The sequence below is a fragment of the Helianthus annuus genome, chromosome 4 (genome assembly GCF_002127325.2).
Source record: "Helianthus annuus cultivar XRQ/B chromosome 4, HanXRQr2.0-SUNRISE, whole genome shotgun sequence".
NCBI lineage: Eukaryota > Viridiplantae > Streptophyta > Magnoliopsida > Asterales > Asteraceae > Helianthus > Helianthus annuus.
Genome location: NC_035436.2, coordinates 148,962,066 through 148,983,493, shown reverse-complemented (window position 1 = coordinate 148,983,493; position 21,428 = coordinate 148,962,066).

Below are 21,428 nucleotides of genomic sequence, written 5' to 3'. Positions count from 1 at the left end.
AAAAAAACGATAACATCAATTGATACGTATAGATAAGTGCAAGGTTAAACGAGTAACCAGGTAAAATGAGTTGAATGTAATAAGTTGTTTTGTAAGACAATGTTTTATGAAAAGTGTGTTATTTGTATAAAATGTTATATGTCTAAACTGAAATGATTTAGATAACGCTAAGATATGTAATATTATACAAACATTTATATATAGGAAGTACCAGCAGCGTATCCACCATGTTTGCATCATATTACATACTCCTCGTTACTTAAACCATTTACCCAAACCAATCCACCATGTAAATTGTTCATGTATAAACCAAATGTCAAGTGTTATTGTGTAAACCATGTCAAATGTTTATGTTCAATGTAAAACACCAAATGTGTATGTCAATGTCAACGTGTTTATGTTCAATGTAGATCATGTAATGTGCATCCCAGATGTATCATGTATGGTAAGCGAAATGTATCAACTTAAACCATATGTAAACTGCACAAAACAAGTCGTTGAAGTAAAACGTGGTTTAAATCAACGTTATGTTCTGTGGAAAAATGCATGCTCTATTGATACTAACATTTATGCGGTATTGTAAACTATGCATACATCCAAGCCTTGAGACTGCGGCGATAAACCCTCAAACAAATTAAAGGTTTATCTAAGTTATGTATATCGAATTCGGTCATTCCTTCCAATCCTATCAAACCCAGGATTTCAGAAACGGGAGTTGTCAATTCCTATGGTACCACTACCTACTAACGAACGGCGTAGCTAATGTTAATGAATGTATTGTCCCATGTTAAACAAACCAAATGTCATAACAAAATGAAGGCATGTGATGTAAACCATTGTACTAAGTATGCTAAGTAAACATACGAAGCAGAAATGTTCATGTAAATCAATGTGCCCATATGCTGAGTAAACATATGCAACAGAAATGTTTATGTAAATCAATGTGTCCATATGCTGAGTAAACATATGCAACAGAAATGTTCATGTAAATCAATGTGTCCATATGCTGAGTAAACATATGCAACATAAATGTTCATGTAAATCAATGTGTCCATATGCTGAGTAAACATATGCAACAGAAATGTTCATGTAAATCAATGTGTCCATATGCTGAGTAAACATATGCAACAGGAATGTAATGTAAATCAATGTACTAAGTACGCACACAATGGGCATACATAGCATGAAATGTAATGAAATCGTGTACTATAATGTACTAACAACATAGCAGGCATATGATGTGAAAACATGGAAAGCATGAATGTAACAGATAGGCACATGTGTTTCACCCCAAAACAGTTTAGAAAACAGTAAAAGATGGGGTTCTATGTACTCACCTGAGATTGCTGTGGAGTTCTTGTATAATAACCAGATAATGCTAAGATCACGGGATATCAAACGGCACCTAATAGGTAGCTATGTCAATATACCGGACCAAATCGGAAGGATCGGATAGTATGCGGGTTCGTAAACCAAACGAGTATAGAGACTCGTGTAATATGGTTTAACAAAGCCTACATACTAAAATGAAACCTAACCTAAGTGCTTGCGACCCATCACGACCCGTTTAGGTAGCTTATGCTACCTTACGCGTCGTTCGCGTAGAACGCGTCTGGAACGCCTAACATCGTGACCACAAGGTATAACCTCGCAAGGTTATAGCTATGGTCACCTAATGTGTTTGGTCGGATCATAATGATCGACCAAATGGGTCGGGTTCGAAAGTATAAGCGATGGTTTAGATCGCTTACCTTACGACCCTATATAAGCACTAAACTAAAAGTGACGAGCTAAGCATGTTAGAACATGCTTAACTAAGTTTAGAAAACAGGTTTGGCATCAAAGCAAACGGCTTTGACGCTCACGAGTAGTTTGGTTACAAAATACGCAAGAATGCGCATTTTGGCCGAAACTACGACTCGTCACTGAGCCTAGATAACGTGGTAATCAGTAGGTATGGTCACTACGGACCATAACCATCGTGATCACGCTCACGTTATGAAGTTCCAACGAACTTCGCATCGACCATAAGCTGGTCAATGCAGAAAGTTAACAAAACGTCGACTTTCGGACTCGAAAAGCGAATAAAAGAACGAAAGAATACTTACGGAGGGTCCCCGAATGCTAATCTGGACCAAAATGGCTCAGGTATGAAACAATGGTTCCAACTTAGAGCCTTAAGATCAGATTGTGTGGGTTTTGAGCAAAATGGGGGGGGGGGGTATTTATAGGAAAAGTGGAACCGTTAGGATCGTTTATCGAATAACGTGCCACGATCTTGTGCGTACATGTGTCAAAATGTTATGATTCACTGAATATGGCCCTTGGCCTTTGATTGGGTGAAAAGGCATTTGGACCTTTCGCCATTTGAAGAGCCAATCAGCATTAAATGTGGGTTCTGCTCTACTGGGGACTCCTTACGGACCGTATGGCTTATGGCTTACGGTCCGTAAGCCCCTAGTTTGGCAGAATTGCAGTTTTGGTCCCCGCAGCACCAAAACTTGGTATTTGATGCGTTTTTGGCACGTTTAAGCCCCGTTAACCTCATTTCAAAGCTCTAAAATGATGTTAAAGTATAGGGAACTGAAAATGTGCTCAAAAATATGTCGGATGTCGGTTCGTTTGGCCGTACGGTCGCGATGTTCGGTTAATTACGACGGAATGCGCATAAGCGCGAAAGACGATCCAAATTGCGCGACAAATGGATTTTTCTCATGCCAAACACTAAGGCATAATACTAGGATGCTTACATAAATTTTTGGATGTCCGGATGTATTCAGAACGTAAGTTATGCGCGAAAATGCAAACTTGTGCACTTTTGACACTTTTAGCCCCTGAATGATCCAAAAGTTTGTTTTAGCATACCAAACCCCTCAAAGCCTATTTCTAAGCTATGTAAAGGATATTTATGGTATGTTTAACTTATGGACATGTTCCGGAATGTTCGTTACAGTTTAAATTGGCATACTTTCGCAGTTTGTCAAGTTTAGTCCCTGTAAGCGAATTAACTTGTTTTTGCCATACCAAAGCCTTCAAAACTTATTTCTAAGTTATGTAAAGGTTATTTAAGGTATGTTGAGTATATGTTGATGTTCCGGAGTATTTGTCGCATTAAACTGAGTACGTTTACGTACTAGTTTGCGTATAATTCTCCAGAAAGCGATGTAGAGTTTGAAATTGAACAAAAGTTAAAATATGAAAAATGTAAAACACAATCAAACAATCATTGGGATAAAATAACATTGTTTTATTGATAATTGAACTGTTCATAATGATTACAAGCACAAATGTTACAGTCTCCCCTACTTGTGGAAATTTCGTCCCGAAATTTATTTAGAGGAAACTCGTGGAAAAAGATACGGATACTTTGCCTTCATTTGATCTTCACGTTCCCAAGTAAACTCGGGTCCACGCTTAGATTCCCAACGAACCTTGACCAAAGGAATGCGCTTGCGTTTAAGCCACTTGACTTCACGTTCCATGATTTCTACCGGTTTCTCAACAAATTTCAGTGTTTTATCAACATGAATTTCGTCAAGCGGTATGTGGAGGTTTTCATCAGCTAAACACCTCTTGAGATTAGACACGTGAAAGGTTGGATGAACTGTCACACCCCCAAAATCCACCTGCGGAGTATCACCGCTTAGGAGCGTGACTGACCAGGATCAAGCCACCAATCATATTGAACATAGTATGTATAATAATCAAAGTAGTTTGTAAAACCCATTTCAATACAATTGATGTTCCAACCAAACATAGTTAAAGTAGCGGAAGCATAATCATGAAACCCAAAGTATGTAATAAGTTTACGTGTTATAAAGTTTATCAAAACATCCACGATCCATGCTCCACAACGACCTGTTCCTCCCTGTGCAAGCTCCATATGTACCTAATGTCCTGCAAGGCATGCAGCAGAGAGTCAACAACTAGTTGAGCGAGTTCACAGAAGGTAAATGCGTAATAGTATATTCGTTTGTAACATGTGGCTCTACTGGGCCGATAGTACGTTCTATTGGTGGGGGCTTCCCATGTTGTATAATCCACTAGACTACTCGTAACCATATGTGTTCTTCACAATCCGAGAACAGTAGTAAGTATAAGTTCACGTAGGTCTTACGTGAGTATCCTTCACATCCGAGGATAGTAATTAAGTATAAGTATCCTTCACAACCGAGGATAGTAATATGTATAAATATCCTTCACATCCGAGGATAGTAATATGTATAAGTATCCTTCACAACCGAGGATAGTAATATGTATCAGTATCCTTCACAACCGAGGATAGTAGTAAGTATATGCGTACGTAGATTGCACGTATGTGTCCTGCACAACCGAGGACGATGGTATGGTAGTCTAGTAATAGTGTAAGTACAGTTCTATTCAATCACAATCCTTCAATCCCAATTCCCGTGCCCTGGGAATCCCATGCCTTAGTAAGAGTGTGAACTCACCTTGGTTTGCTCGGTATGCAAAGTTATGTGTTTACAAGTAATCAGTCAAGTCCTATTGCATGCACGTGTAATAAATCAGTTCACATTCGTATTAATGCGCAGGTAATCTATATCACAAAGCGTTTCACAGTCTACTTCATGTAACACATACGATAGAGTTCTAGGTTAATACGAACAAGGTTATTCAGTAACACGATTAACAGGATCGTCATGATTAACAAGATCAGCATGCTTAACAAGATAACATATTCCCGCAGAACAAAAACCCTAATCATGGATACTACTTAGCACTGTTAACATATGCACTTAACAATAGTAGTCAATTGACTGATTTAACAAACAGTTAAGGTTTACAACTTCGCAACTTAACAATGGCTTACCTGTTTGCAATTTACACACTAATGCACGCGATAATACAGTCAACAACTTATAAAACTGTCATATGTTGTGTTTGCTAAATGATTAATGCTAGGCATGCTTACATTAGACATCGGACAAGATGTGGCCAAGTATAAAATTCGGACAAGGGAGGTTGTCCTTCACAACCTCGGACCTAAGCTCAAATAAAAAGTCGGGCAGCCCCTCCTTAGCAAACTCGGACCATTCACAACCCAAGAAACTCGGACCATTGTGAAGAGGGTTAGCAAATTCGGACAAGGGGTATGGGGGTGCTAAAGTTCGGACCTGATTGAAGTTGTATGAAACTCGGACAAGGAGGAATCCTTTCACAAGGTCGGACCAAGGGGGGGGGGTCTACTAAACTCGGACCACCCATGATAACACAAAGTCGGACCTCCACTTGTTTTCTTAAAATAAAACTCGGATATATATAACACACACAAACTCGGACAAGGCATGATTATATACCTCGGACTTGTGTGATGTGGGGGCAAAACTCGGACATAAAGCTCCCTAAACTCGGACCAACATTCAACCCATTAAACTCGGACATATGTTGGCCATTAAGCTCGGACATGTTTTCATTTAAGAAACTCGGCCATAAAACCCCTTAAAGAAAAATCGGACCTTACGACTTATCATTTATACTCGGAAATTCAAGTTGTAACAAAACTCAGACACATATATTCACAAACTCTGGGCATCATTAATCATATGAATCGTAAAGATTATAGCAGTTACGTTTTCCATGTTTCATCATTCTAAAACCCTAACTTCATATGCGTTGACGGCAGAACATAACAAATCATCAAATGCTAATCACAACAACAATTGTCACAAGAATAATCTACCGAGTATGCAACTAATCATCATCTTAATCACAGTTATCAACATCAATTGAAAACACAGAACCCTCATATTATAAACTAGGGTTTTCAAGAATTACAAGAATCATGCATTGGTAACAATCCATCAATCAATAAACAATCATTAACAATTACCTTGATTCGATCCTAGATGGATTGGCAATCAACCTTGATGTAAAGAACTTGTGAATCCAAGAATGATAAGAAGGTGGTTGTAGAGAGGATTAGGGAATGTGGGTGTACGTGTTTTGATTCTTGTGATGATTAGGGAATGATTAGTGAAAGAGTTTAGGGTTAAGTATTACTAGAATTCCACTAATTGTCCTCTACATCCTCAAGTATTATATTTTACAATAGTACACCATCTCATGACAATTTCATAATTTCACCACCCAGTTCATATATTTATCAATTTCACAATTAACAAACAACCATGCACAATCAAACAATCAAAACATATATATAATTCCATGGCAATCAATTGTGCAAATAACGACTAGTCAAAACATGAACGTGCAATAAATGCGAAAATAGAATCTTGGAAATTCGAGTTGTCACATTATCCCCAACTTAAAAGAAATTTCGTCCCGAAATTTGGTACGCACTCACTGAGGAAGCTAGGTAAGCTGTATTGTTCACTGGTTTTCCTGGGGTGTCACATCATCCCCCCGTTGATTTGGAATTTCGTCCCGAAATTCAGTAGTAGTAGCTTCAGCCTCAGTAGTGGTTGCATTGGTTTCGAATAATTGGGGGTACTTTTCTGTCACCTGTTCTTCGCGTTCCCAGTTGTACTCTGGGCCACGTTTGAAGTTCCAACGAACTCGGACAAGAGGGATTCTCTTGTGTTTGAGGACCTTAACATCCCGGTCCGTGATTTCAACTGGTTCCTCGACGAACTGCAACCGCTCGTCGATAGTGAGTTCCTTAAAGGAATTATGAGGGTCTCATCTGACCGGCACTTCTTCAGATTCGACACGTGAAATATATTGTGAACTGCACCGAGTTCAGCTGGTAGGTTCAGTCTGTAGGCTACTGGGCCTATTCTTTCAGTGATTTCGAACGGTCCAACATACCGTGGATTGAGTTTGCCTCTTTTACCAAAACTAACCACACCCTTCCAGGGTGAAACTTTGAGTAAAACCCGGTCCCCGACCTGAAATTCCAATGGCTTCCTACGCTTATCTGCGTAGCTTTTCTGGCGATAGCGAGCTGCCGCCATGCGTTGCCGTATCTGTGCAATTCGTTCAGTAGCGTCAACTACCATTTCCGGGCCTGTAATCTAACTATCCCCCACCTCTGCCCAACCGAGAGGTGACCGGCATTTACGTCCGTACAATGCCTCGAATGGAGCGGCTTGAATGCTGGTGTGGTAACTGTTATTGTACGAAAACTCCACTAAAGGGAGCTGCTTTTCCCAGCTGTTGCCGAAATCGATAACACACGCTCGAAGCATGTCTTCTAGAGTTTGAATCGTGCGCTCAGACTGCCCATCCGTCTGAGGATGATACGCTGTGCTCATGCCTAATCGTGAGCCGAAAGATTTGTGCATCGCTTGCCATAGTTCTGACGTGAATCGTGCATCCCGATTCGAAATGATGGAGGTGGGCACTCCGTGCCTCGAAACAACTTCTTTAAGATAGATGCCTGCGGGAGTGGAGAACTTATCCGTTTCCTTTACAGCCAGGAAGTGTGCAGACTTGGTGAGTCGATCCACGATCACCCATATGGTATCATTCCCACGCTGAGATCTAGGCAGGCCAGTAACAAAATCCATGGAAATTTCTTCCCATTTCCACTGTGGTATCTTTGGTTGTTGAAGTAGGCCTGAGGGTTTCTGGTACTCTGTCTTGACTCTCGCATAAGTCTAACATTTGCCGACGTAAATTGCAATGTGGGCCTTCATGCTAGGCCACCAATATGTAGTTCTGATATCGTGGTACATTTTATCCGACCCTGGATGTACCGAGTAGCGAGACTTGTGTGCTTCATCCATCACAAGTTCTCGTAAACCGCCGTATAGTGGGACTCAAATACGTCCAGTTACATAGTAGGCGCCGTCTTCCCTTTGTTCTAATCGTTGCCTCGAGCTACAAAGCTCGTACCCGCCTAGGTAGAGTGTCTTTTCGACTGAGAGCATCAGCCACAACATTGGCTTTGCCTGGATAGTACTTGATGGCGCATTCGTAGTCGTTTAGTAGTTCAACCCATCGACATTGGCGCATGATCAATTCCTTCTGTCTGAAGATATGCTCGAGACTCCTGTGATCGGTGTAAATAGGGCACTTGGTACCGTACGGGTAGTGTCGCCATATCTTAAGCGCGAAAACAACAGCTCCCAGCTCTAAATCGTGCGTCGTGTAGTTCCGTTCATGAGTCTTGAGTTGCCGCGAAGCGTAGGCAATAACTTTATCACACTGCATCAATACACAACCAAGCCCCTGTATCGATGCGTCACAATAGACCATGAAATCGTCGGTGCCCTCTGGCAATGAGAGAATAGGTGCACTGCAAAGCCTATCCTTCAAGTACTGAAAAGCGGTTTCCTGGGAATCTCCCCAACGGTAGGTGACACCTTTCTGTGTCAGCATAGTAAGCGGCTGCGCGATCTTCGAAAAGTCTTTAATGAATCGTCTGTAGTAACCCACCAGACCCAAGAATTGGCGTATTTCCGTCGGTGTACGCGGTGCAGGCCAGTTCCTGATCGAATCTACCTTGGATGGATCGACATGAAGCCCATCCTTGTTCACCACATGGCCTAAGAAGTGGACTTCACGAAGCCAGAAGTCGCATTTTGAAAACCTTGCGTACAGTTGCTCCTTTCGAAGAAGTTCCAAGATAAGACGTAAGTGCTGCTCGTGTTCCTCCTGACTCTTGGAGTAGATCAGAATGTCGTCGATGAAGACAATGACGAACTTGTCAAGATAGGGTTTGCACACCCTGTTCATAAGATCCATGAAAACTGCGGGCGCGTTCATAAGCCCGAAAGGCATGACTAGAAGCTCGTAATGGCCGTAGCGAGTTCTGAATGCTGTCTTGGAGACGTCCTCATCCCGGACTCTCAGCTGATGATAACCAGACCTTAGATCAATCTTGGAGTAGTAGCTCGACCCTTGCAACTGGTCGAGTAAATCGTCAATACGAGGAAGAGGATAACGGTTCTTCACTTTGACCTTGTTCAGTTCACGGTAATCAATTTCACATCCTGAAGGTGCCATCCTTCTTTTCACCGATAATTGGTATCCAATAGTTCTTGTAGCTCCCCAAGGCGAAGAGATAGGTCGGATAAATCCCTTATCCAAGATTTCTTGTAGCTGCGTCGATAGTTCTTCCGATTCTGATGGAGCTAAGCGATACGGTGCTCGAGCTATGGGTGCTGCTCCTGGAGCGAGCTCGATTTGAAATTTGTCCTGACGATGAGGCGGTAGACCAGGTAAATCTTTAGGAAACACTTGAGGATAGTCGCGTACAACTGGATGATCTTCCAACTTCTTTTCTTTCGCTGATGCGTCAGTATCGAGAGCCAAAATTGCGGTGTGGCCCTTCCGCAAACATTTCTGAGCCTTCAAGGAAGAGGTGATGCCAACCATAGCACCACTCTTGTCGCCTTGAACTTCGAGAGGTTCTTGACCCGAACGAGGAATGCGAACAATCTTTTCTTTGCATAGGATTTCTGCTTGCTGTTGCTGCTGGCGATTCCGATTTGCAGGCCGTGGACTCCTGAATCCTTAGCTTCTGCTGTGCTCTGGTGATCACTATTCTTGCGCTGCTGCTGTGCTTGAGACTGAACGGTAGCCGAACCCTTGCTGGAATACCCATTCCATTTCCGCTTGTTGTCACTAGGAGTAGCGGGGGTAGCAGAAGTGGTAGCGATAGTAATAGCGCTGTTACCACTAGGCAGCCTGTTCTGTTCCACTGCCTGATCCGTGAGGCGATGAGCAAGACGCTGAATGTCTTGGATATTGTCGAGGTTAGCCGATGTATCATGGCTCTGAATCTCTGAGGCTAGACCCTTGGGGTACAGTTCGATACGCTTGCTTGGAGGGTCCACCATGGTTGGACACAAGATGACCAGTTCGTTCGACTGTTTCGTATAAGCTTCAATATCTGACCCCGTCATTTTCAAATGGTAAAGCTCCACTTCCATCTTGTGGATGTCATCACGCGTGCAATATTCCCTTTTAATGCGTTCTTTGAATTCGTTCCAGGGGGTGGCGTTAGCAGCTGCCAACCCTAGTATCTGTACTTGCGCGTTCCACCAGGTTAGCGCGATTCCTTCCAAAGTACCAGTGGCGTACTTGACCCTGCGAGTCTCAGGGCATTCACACATCCTGAATACTAACTCGAGCTTCCCAAACCAATGGAGTAGTCCCACTGCTCCTTCTGTGCCACTGAATGTGCTTGGACGACAGTCCATGAAGTTCTTGAATGTGCAGACAGGTTGCTATGCGTTCTGACCCGTTGCGTGAGGAAGATAGGTCATGGTTAAGCGTGAGAGTTGGGTCACAAGAGTAGGATCTAACATCCTAGGATAGGTTTGGAATAGCAGATTATACCTCCTGCTTGTGCGGCTGCAAGCGCCGCAGCAACTTGTTCGTTAATGAGAGCCGTCAACTGGGCTTGGGTCATGTCAACACGTCCAGACACGATCGAACAGTAAAAGTAGCATAAGTATGAATGGTTCGCGAGTAGTGCGATGACAGAAAAGTGTAGGCACATAGGTGTTCTCAAGCAGTAACAAGTAGTGAGCAAAGTAATGTAAGCATACTACGAGCGAAGTTCTATGCAATTCTAGCATGTAGGCAATAAACATAAACCTTATTACCTAGGATGTCGAGTCTTGCACGTGGAGCGAAGCGTCATTGTGGATCGTTGAGAGCACTGTTCTGGTTATAGTCTGGTTTTAATAAAAACGTTTTCCCATATTAAAACCAAGTTCTCTATAACCAATGGCTCTGATACCAATCTGTCACACCCCCAAAATCCACCTGCGGAGTATCACCGCTTGGGAGCGTGACTGACCAGGATCAAGCCACCAATCATATTGAACATAGTATGTATAATAATCAAAGTAGTTTGTAAAACCCATTTCAATACAATTGATGTTCCAACCAAACATAGTTAAAGTAGCGGAAGCATAATCATGAAACCCAAAGTATGTAATAAGTTTACGTGTTATAAAGTTTATCAAAACATCCACGATCCATGCTCCACAATGACCTGCTCCTCCCTGTGCAAGCTCCATATGTACCTAATGTCCTGCAAGGCATGCAGCAGAGAGTCAACAACTAGTTGAGCGAGTTCACAGAAGGTAAATGCGTAATAGTATATTCGTTTGTAACATGTGGCTCTACTGGGCCGATAGTACGTTCTATTGGTGGGGGCTTCCCATGTTGTATAATCCACTAGACTACTCGTAACCATATGTGTTCTTCACAATCCGAGAACAGTAGTAAGTATAAGTTCACGTAGGTCTTACGTGAGTATCCTTCACATCCGAGGATAGTAATTAAGTATAAGTATCCTTCACAACCGAGGATAGTAATATGTATAAATATCCTTCACATCCGAGGATAGTAATATGTATAAGTATCCTTCACAACCGAGGATAGTAATATGTATCAGTATCCTTCACAACCGAGGATAGTAGTAAGTATATGCGTACGTAGATTGCACGTATGTGTCCTGCACAACCGAGGACGATGGTATGGTAGTCTAGTAATAGTGTAAGTACAGTTCTATTCAATCACAATCCTTCAATCCCAATTCCCGTGCCCTGGGAATCCCATGCCTTAGTAAGAGTGTGAACTCACCTTGGTTTGCTCGGTATGCAAAGTTATGTGTTTACAAGTAATCAGTCAAGTCCTATTGCATGCACGTGTAATAAATCAGTTCACATTCGTATTAATGCGCAGGTAATCTATATCACAAAGCGTTTCACAGTCTACTTCATGTAACACATACGATAGAGTTCTAGGTTAATACGAACAAGGTTATTCAGTAACACGATTAACAGGATCGTCATGATTAACAAGATCAGCATGCTTAACAAGATAACATATTCCCGCAGAATAAAAACCCTAATCATGGATACTACTTAGCACTGTTAACATATGCACTTAACAATAGTAGTCAATTGACTGATTTAACAAACAGTTAAGGTTTACAACTTCGCAACTTAACAATGGCTTACCTGTTTGCAATTTACACACTAATGCACGCGATAATACAGTCAACAACTTATAAAACTGTCATATGTTGTGTTTGCTAAATGATTAATGCTAGGCATGCTTACATTAGACATCGGACAAGATGTGGCCAAGTATAAAATTCGGACAAGGGAGGTTGTCCTTCACAACCTCGGACCTAAGCTCAAATAAAAAGTCGGGCAGCCCCTCCTTAGCAAACTCGGACCATTCACAACCCAAGAAACTCAGACCATTGTGAAGAGGGTTAGCAAATTCGGACAAGGGGTATGGGGGTGCTAAAGTTCGGACCTGATTGAAGTTGTATGAAACTCGGACAAGGAGGAATCCTTTCACAAGGTCGGACCAAGGGGGGGGGTCTACTAAACTCGGACCACCCATGATAACACAAAGTCGGACCTCCACTTGTTTTCTTAAAATAAAACTCGGATATATATAACACACACAAACTCGGACAAGGCATGATTATATACCTCAGACTTGTGTGATGTGGGGGCAAAACTCGGACATAAAGCTCCCTAAACTCGGACCAACATTCAACCCATTAAACTCGGACATATGTTGGCCATTAAGCTCGGACATGTTTTCATTTAAGAAACTCGGCCATAAAACCCCTTAAAGAAAAATCGGACCTTACGACTTATCATTTATACTCGGAAATTCAAGTTGTAACAAAACTCAGACACATATATTCACAAACTCTGGGCATCATTAATCATATGAATCGTAAAGATTATAGCAGTTACGTTTTCCATGTTTCATCATTCTAAAACCCTAACTTCATATGCGTTGACGGCAGAACATAACAAATCATCAAATGCTAATCACAACAACAATTGTCACAAGAATAATCTACCGAGTATGCAACTAATCATCATCTTAATCACAGTTATCAACATCAATTGAAAACACAGAACCCTCATATTATAAACTAGGGTTTTCAAGAATTACAAGAATCATGCATTGGTAACAATCCATCAATCAATAAACAATCATTAACAATTACCTTGATTCGATCCTAGATGGATTGGCAATCAACCTTGATGTAAAGAACTTGTGAATCCAAGAATGATAAGAAGGTGGTTGTAGAGAGGATTAGGGAATGTGGGTGTACGCGTTTTGATTCTTGTGATGATTAGGGAATGATTAGTGAAAGAGTTTAGGGTTAAGTATTACTAGAATTCCACTAATTGTCCTCTACATCCTCAAGTATTATATTTTACAATAGTACACCATCTCATGACAATTTCATAATTTCACCACCCAGTTCATATATTTATCAATTTCACAATTAACAAACAACCATGCACAATCAAACAATCAAAACATATATATGATTCCATGGAAATCAATTGTGCAAATAACGACTAGTCAAAACATGAACGTGCAATAAATGCGAAAATAGAATCTTGGAAATTCGAGTTGTCACATTATCCCCAACTTAAAAGAAATTTCGTCCCGAAATTTGGTACGCACTCACTGAGGAAGCTAGGTAAGCTGTATTGTTCACTGGTTTTCCTGGGGTGTCACATGAACATTTCCAAGTTCAGGAGGTAACTCAAGTCTGTAGGCTACCTTATCGATTCTTTCGACGATCTTGAATGGTCCTACGTATCTAGGTGCAAGTTTTCCTTTCTTTCCAAATCTGATCACACCTTTCCAAGGTGAGACCTTAAGTAATACACGATCACCGACTTGAAAATCCAAGGGTTTGCGTTTTAGGTCCGCGTAACTCTTCTGACGGCTTCTAGCCGTCTGAAGGTTATCACGTACTTTCTTAACCTTATCTATTGTCTCTAAAATGAGGGCAGGTCCAGTAAGTTGAGCCTCGCCAATCTCATTCTAGCAGACTGGTGAACGACATTTTCGACCATAGAGAGCCTCGAAAGGAGCCATGTTGATGCTGGAGTGGTAACTGTTGTTGTAGGAGAATTCAATCAACGGAAGATGTGAATCCCAACTACCACCAAAATCGATCACACAAGCTCTAAGCATATCCTCCAGTGTCTGGATTGTTCTTTCAGATTGACCATCCGTTTGCGGATGATAAGCTGTGCTCAGATTAAGTTGAGACCCCATAGCAGATTGCATGGTTCTCCAAAAATGAGAAGTGAAACAAGCATCCCTGTCAGAAATGATGTTCAAAGGAACACCATGTCATGCTACAATTTCATCCACGTAGATTTGAGCGAGTTTGTCAGCCGAAAAATCCTCACGGATTGGCAAGAAATGCGCTGACTTGGTAAGACGATCAACGACTACCCAGATGGCATCATGACCTTTCTTTGTGCGCGGAAGTTTAGTAATGAGATCCATGGTAATGTTTTCCCATTTCCAAACTGGGATCCCTGGTTGCTCCAATAATCCGGAAGGACGCTGATGTTTAGCCTTAACCTTAAGACAAGTAAGGCATTTGGATACGTATAAGGCAATGTCTTTCTTCATACCAGGCCACCAATACTGAATACGAAGATCCTTATACCTCTTATCTGAGCCAGGATGAATAGAATAACGAGACTTATGGGCTTCATCCATAAGCAAGGTACGAAGATTATCTTGGCTTGGGACCCACAAACGGTCCATGAAGTAATACGATCCATTGTCCTTCAATTCAAGAGCAGGTGTTATGTGATAAGGAAATTCCTTATCCATCAAACCTTGTGAAACACAAGATTGTTGAGCCTGAGAAATACGGGCTTGTATATCGGTTTGAGCTTGAATAACAGATTGGACTCGAACACAATGAAGCTTAGTACGTTCCTTGCGACTTAAAGCATCGGCTACGACATTCGCCTTACCAGGATGGTAGCGAATCTCGCAGTCGTAGTCGTTTAGAAGTTCAACCCAACGTCATTGCCTCATGTTGAGTTCCTTTTGATTGAAGATATGTTGAAGACTTTTGTGGTCCGTGAAAACCACACATTTTGTACCGTACAAATAGTGTCTCCAGATCTTAAGAGCGAAGACAACTGCACCCAACTCAAGATCATGAGTGGTGTAGTTCTTCTCATGTATCTTCAACTGTCTCGATGCGTATGCTATGACTTTGTTTCTTTGCATCAGGACGCAGCCAAGACCTAGTTTAGATGCGTCGCAATAAACGACGAAATCATCGTTGCCCTCAGGCAATGTTAGGACCGGCGCGTCGCAAAGCTTTTGTTTCGAAGTCAGAAACGCTTCCTCTTGTTTGACTCCCCAATCAAATGGCTTGTTCTTCTGAGTTAGAGCAGTTAGAGGAACTGTAATCTTTGAAAAGTTCTCAATGAAGTGGCGGTAATAACCCGCCAGACCAAGAAAAGATCGAACTTCAGTAGGAGTAGTAGGCGTATCCCAATCCTTAATGGCACTGATCTTGGAGGGATCCACATGTATACCTTGTTCGTTGACAATATGTACTAAGAATTGAACTTCTTTAAGCCAAAATTCACACTTGGAGAATTTGGCGAAAAACTGCTCTTTCTTTAGGAGTTCCAATGTAAGACGTAGATGTTGCTCATGATCAGCTTGCGTCTTAGAATAAATCAAGATGTCATCAATGAAAACGATGATGAACTTATCTAAATAAGGCTTGCAGGCCCTATTCATCAAGTCCATGAAAACAGCAGGAGCATTAGTCAAACCGAATGGCATGACTGTGAACTCATAATGTCCATAACGAGTGCGGAACGCTGTCTTGGGAATGTCCTCTTCATGCACCCGAAGTTGATGATATCCGGATCGCAGATCAATCTTTGAAAAATAAGAAGCGCCTTGCAATTGATCAAAGAGATCATCAATGCGAGGTAGGGGATATCGATTCTTGATGGTAAGCTTGTTAAGCTCACGATAATCGATACATATCCTAAAAGATCCATCCTTCTTCTTGACAAAAAGAACGGGAGCACCCCAAGGTGAAAAGCTAGGACGGATAAAACTTTGTCAGAGAGCTCCTGAAGCTGCTTAGATAATTCTTGCATCTCTGACGGTGCAAGACGGTATGGAGCTCTGGCAATGGGATTTGCACCAGGTACGAGATCAATACGGAACTCGACTTGGCGTGCTGGAGGTAGACCAGGTAACTCTTCAGGGAAAACTTCAGAATAATCCCGAACGACAGGAATATCTTAAATAGACTTACCCTTGCCTTTATCTGCTGTAACATGTGCTAAGAAAGCCACATAGTGCTTTCGCAGATATTTCCGAGCTTTAAAACAAGACATGAGTTTGAGACCACCGGTAGGCTTCTCACCACGAACCTGAAGGATCTCGCCTGTCGACAGTGGCACACGAACAATCTTCTCAGAACAAACTATCTCTGCGCGATGCTTAGATAACCAATCCATTCCCACAATAACGTCGAAGCTTCCAAGTTGCATTGGCGTGAGGTCAATAGGAAAAATATGGTCGTTAAGGTTCAACTGGCAGTCGCGTAGAACAGAATTAAGAACAATGGGTTCTCCACTGGCAACCTCTACTGTCAAAGGTTTACCTAGTTTCGTTCTAGACACGCGAAGCATTGTCTCAAAAGACAATGACACAAAACTCTTGTCGACACCCGAATCAAAAAGAACAGATGCTGGCTGATTATTAATAAAGAACGTACCGTTCACCACTTCGTTGTCTGCTTGTGCTTCTTGTGCATTCATGTTAAAGACTCGACCTCGAGCCTGTGCCTGATTCTGGTTTGCATTCGGGTTCTGGTTGGCTAGCCTTGGACACCGATTTCTGTAGTGGGTCAGATCCCCACAGTTATAACAAGCACCTGGTGGGTAGTTTGGTCGTGCAGCCTGACCCTGTTGTTGAGCAACTTGTTGAGCAGGGTTCTGAACTGCGCGATTCTGAGCAAACCGACAAACATCGGCAAGATGACCCGACTTCCCACAGTTAGTACAGAAACGGCACTGATATTGCGGCTGATGGTGATTGTTGCATTGATTGCACAAAGGTGCACTCCCTGAATAGGGCTTCTTTGCTGGAGGCTGGTTGGGAGCTGCCTGGTTAGCTTGGGCAGTGACAGCATAGTTTTGGGAAGCCTTACGCTTCCTTGACCCCCTTGAGGAACCAGAATCCTTTCCCTTCTTGTTTTGACCTTTCTTGCTATCTTCCTTGTCAGCCAACTGCTTCTTGCCCTTGTCACCCTTCCTGTGTAGCTTATTCTTTCGAATCTTCGACTCAGTCAGTGTCGCTGATAACTCGATTGCCTGACGGAGTGTGGTAGGGTTGCTACCAGTGAGAATGTCTTGTACTGAGTCAGGTAGGCCGTCGATGTACCTTTCGATGGCCTTATCGAGTGGGGTAACCATAGTCGGGCAAAGCAGACTCAACTCCTCAAACCTATCAGTATAAGCCCTGTGCTCGCCACTATCTTGCTTCAAAACATCAAATTCTTTCTCCAACGCTCGTTGTTCATGACGAGGACAAAACTCCCTCATCATAAGAGCTCTCAGTTCAGCCCATGTCTGAGCTAGAGCAACTTCTGCACCTTGATCTCTCATAACCCCATTCCACCATGTAAGAGCCCTCTTCTGAAACACGCTTGAAGAAAACTCGACCTTGCGATTATCCGGACACTGCACGTGGCGAAAAGTGTTCTCGATGCTCTCGAACCACTGAAGAAGCCCAGTTGCTCCTTCAGAACCACTGAACTTGAGTGGCTTAGCCGAGTTAAAATCCTTGTATTTGCATGTACCATTGTTGTTGTTGTTGGCCTGGTTCCATTGAGCAAAGAGATTTGGGAATTGAGCAGCCATCTGCTGCGCAATAATTTCTGCCAGCTCGGCAGTAGGTATCTGGTTGTCGCGTCGAGGAGGCATTCTAGAAGAGAAAAACATGAAATGAAACGAGTGAGATGATTGGATGAAGAGAATGAGATGAAGCAAAATCAACAAAAGCAAAGATGGCGGTTATGCATCGCAAAGCAAACAAGCGACATGAAATGTCTAGTCAAAGTGAATGTGTCAGAATTAGTGTATCGCGAAGACATGCTCGCCTATAAGTGAACACTCACCCCAAGAGTTCCCAGGTAAGAGTGACTGGTCCGATTATGTGGATTTGTACGAACACTCTAGCCTTAGACAGAAAACCCAGGGTACAGGCATTCACTCTTCCAGTTCGCACGTGTTCACACTATTAACCCAAAACTTTGACGGGATTTTTGAGAATCCAAAGGGTTCAAAACCATATAACAGAGGGTTCAAAACCTAGTAATCAATCATCCTAAAACAGTTGATTAATTTTCAAAGCGGATTCGGAACCGAAGTTCCGGTTGTGGTTATCACCTAAGGATAGGTGATGCGCATGTTTTAAACTCTAAACACAAGATAACTTGTGTTAGGGTCCTAGAAAGTTATAGTCTAGGTCAAAATATTACTAATAACCTAATTCCCTATAACCAATGGCTCTGATACCAACTCTTCTGTCACACCCCGACCGCGTATAACATGCAACCGCGGCGGAAAACGTCGGGGAGTGTTGTGGACAGAATTAATTGTTATACAACCATGGAAATTAAAGTTACATTTTATTTATTAAACAAGGGTAGTACATTGTCTTAAACAGGAAAACAAAGAGTTTATAACATAGTTAACTAAGTCTATCTTCAGTTTTAGTCTCTAAGGCACAGGTCCGCCCTATTATCGTGATCAACATCCTATGGAACAGCTCCTGAAAACACATGTGAAAGTAGGTACGTCAGCATAAAAATGCCTGTGAGATACATAGGTTTTGTGAAAATGGGATCCATGACTTAAGTTTAAAGAGTGTTTAATAACAGTCAGTCATGAACCTTGTAATTCGTCTTGCTTTGTAAACCATTTGAAAAAAACGATAACATCAATTGATACGTATAGATAAGTGCAAGTTTAATCGAGTAACCAGGTAAAATGAGTTGAATGTAATAAGTTGTTTTGTAAGACAATGTTTTATGAAAAGTGTGTTATTTGTATAAAATGTTATATGTCTAAACTGAAATGATTTAGATAACGCTAAGATATGTAATATTATACAAACATTTATATATAGGAAGTACCAGCGGCGTATCCACCATGTTTGCATCATATTACATACTCCTCGTTACTCAAACCATTTACCCAAACCAATCCACCATGTAAATTGTTCATGTATAAACCAAATGTCAAGTGTTATTGTGTAAACCATGTCAAATGTTTATGTTCAATGTAAAACACCAAATGTGTATGTCAATGTCAACGTGTTTATGTTCAATGTAGATCATGTAATGTGCATCCCAGATGTATCATGTATGGTAAGCGAAATGTATCAACTTAAACCATATGTAAAATGCACAAAACAAGTCGTTGAAGTAAAACGTGGTTTAAATCAACGTTATGTTCTGTGGAAAAATGCATGCTCTATTGATACTAACATTTATGCGGTATTGTAAACTATGCATACATCCAAGCCTTGAGACTGCGGCGATAAACCCTCAAACAAATTAAAGGTTTATCTAAGTTATGTATATCGAATTCGGTCATTCCTTCCAATCCTATCAAACCCAGGATTTCAGAAACGGGAGTTGTCAATTCCTATGGTACCACTACCTACTAACGAACGGCGTAGCTAATGTTAATGAATGTATTGTCCCATGTTAAACAAACCAAATGTCATAACAAAATGAAGGCATGTGATGTAAACAATTGTACTAAGTATGCTAAGTAAACATACGAAGCAGAAATGTTCATGTAAATCAATGTGCCCATATGCTGAGTAAACATATGCAACAGAAATGTTCATGTAAATCAATGTGTCCATATGCTGAGTAAACATATGCAACAGAAATGTTCATGTAAATCAGTGTGTCCATATGCTGAGTAAACATATGCAACAGAAATGTTCATGTAAATCGATGTGTCCATATGCTGAGTAAACATATGCAACAGGAATGTAATGTAAATCAATGTACTAAGTACGCACACAATGGGCATACATAGCATGAAATGTAATGAAATCGTGTACTATAATGTACTAACAACATAGCAGGCATATGATGTGAAAACATGGAAAGCATGAATGTAACAGATAGGCACATGTGTTTCACCCCAAAACAGTTTAGAAAACAGTAAAAGATGGGGTTCTATTTACTCACCTGAGATTGCTGTGGAGTTCTTGTATAATAACCAGATAATGCTAAAGATCACGGGAAATCAAACGGCACCTAATAGGTAGCTATGTCAATATACCGGACCAAATCGGAAGGATCGGATAGTATGCGGGTTCGTAAACCAAACGAGTATAGAGACTCATGTAATATGGTTTAACAAAGCCTACATACTAAAATGAAACCTAACCTAAGTGCTTGCGACCCATCACGACCCGTTTAGGTAGCTTATGCTACCTTACGCGTCGTTCGCGTAGAACGCGTCTGGAACGCCTAACATCGTGACCACAAGGTATAACCTCGGAAGGTTATAGCTATGGTCACCTAATGTGTTTGGTCGGATCATAATGATCGACCAAATGGGTCGGGTTCGAAAGTATAAGCGATGGTTTAGATCGCTTACCTTACGACCCTATATAAGCACTAAACTAAAAGTGACGAGCTAAGCATGTTAGAACATGCTTAACTAAGTTTAGAAAACAGGTTTGGCATCAAAGAAAACAGGTTTGGCATCAAAGCAAACGGCCCTGTTAACCTCATTTCAAAGCTCTAAAATGATGTTAAAGTATAGGGAACTGAAAATGTGCTCAAAAATATGTCGGATGTCGGTTCGTTTGGCCGTACGGTCGCGATGTTCGGTTAATTACGACGGAATGCGCATAAGCGCGAAAGACGATCCAAATTGCGCGACGAATGGATTTTTCTCATGCCAAACACTAAGGCATAATACTAGGATGCTTACATAAATTTTTGGATGTCCGGATGTATTCAGAACGTAAGTTATGCGTGAAAATGCAAACTTGTGCACTTTTTGACACTTTTAGCCCCTGAATGATCCAAAAGTTTGTTTTAGCATACCAAACCCCTCAAAGCCTATTTCTAAGCTATGTAAAGGATATTTATGGTATGTTTAACTTATGGACATGTTCCGGAATGTTCTTTACAGTTTAAATTGGCATACTTTCGCAGTTTGTCAAGTTTAGTCCCTGTAAGCGAATTAACTTGTTTTTGCCATACCAAAGCCTTCAAAACTTATTTCTAAGTTATGTAAAGGTTATTTAAGGTATGTTGAGTATATGTTGATGTTCCGGAGTATTTGTCGCATTAAACTGAGTACGTTTACGTACTAGTTTGCGTATAATTCTCCAGAAAGCGATGTAGAGTTTGAAATTGAACAAAAGTTAAAATATGAAAAATGTAAAACAGAATCAAACAATCATTGGGATAAAATAACATTGTTTTATTGATAATTGAACTGTTCATAATGATTACAAGCACAAATGTTACAGGTTAAAATGCGTTTTAGCACGCATTTTGCAACGGAACTACTATTAGGTATCAAAATACTTTGTTTTGATACCAAATCAGTAGGTTAAACATGTTTTGACATGTTTAGCTCGTCACTTTTAGTTAGTGT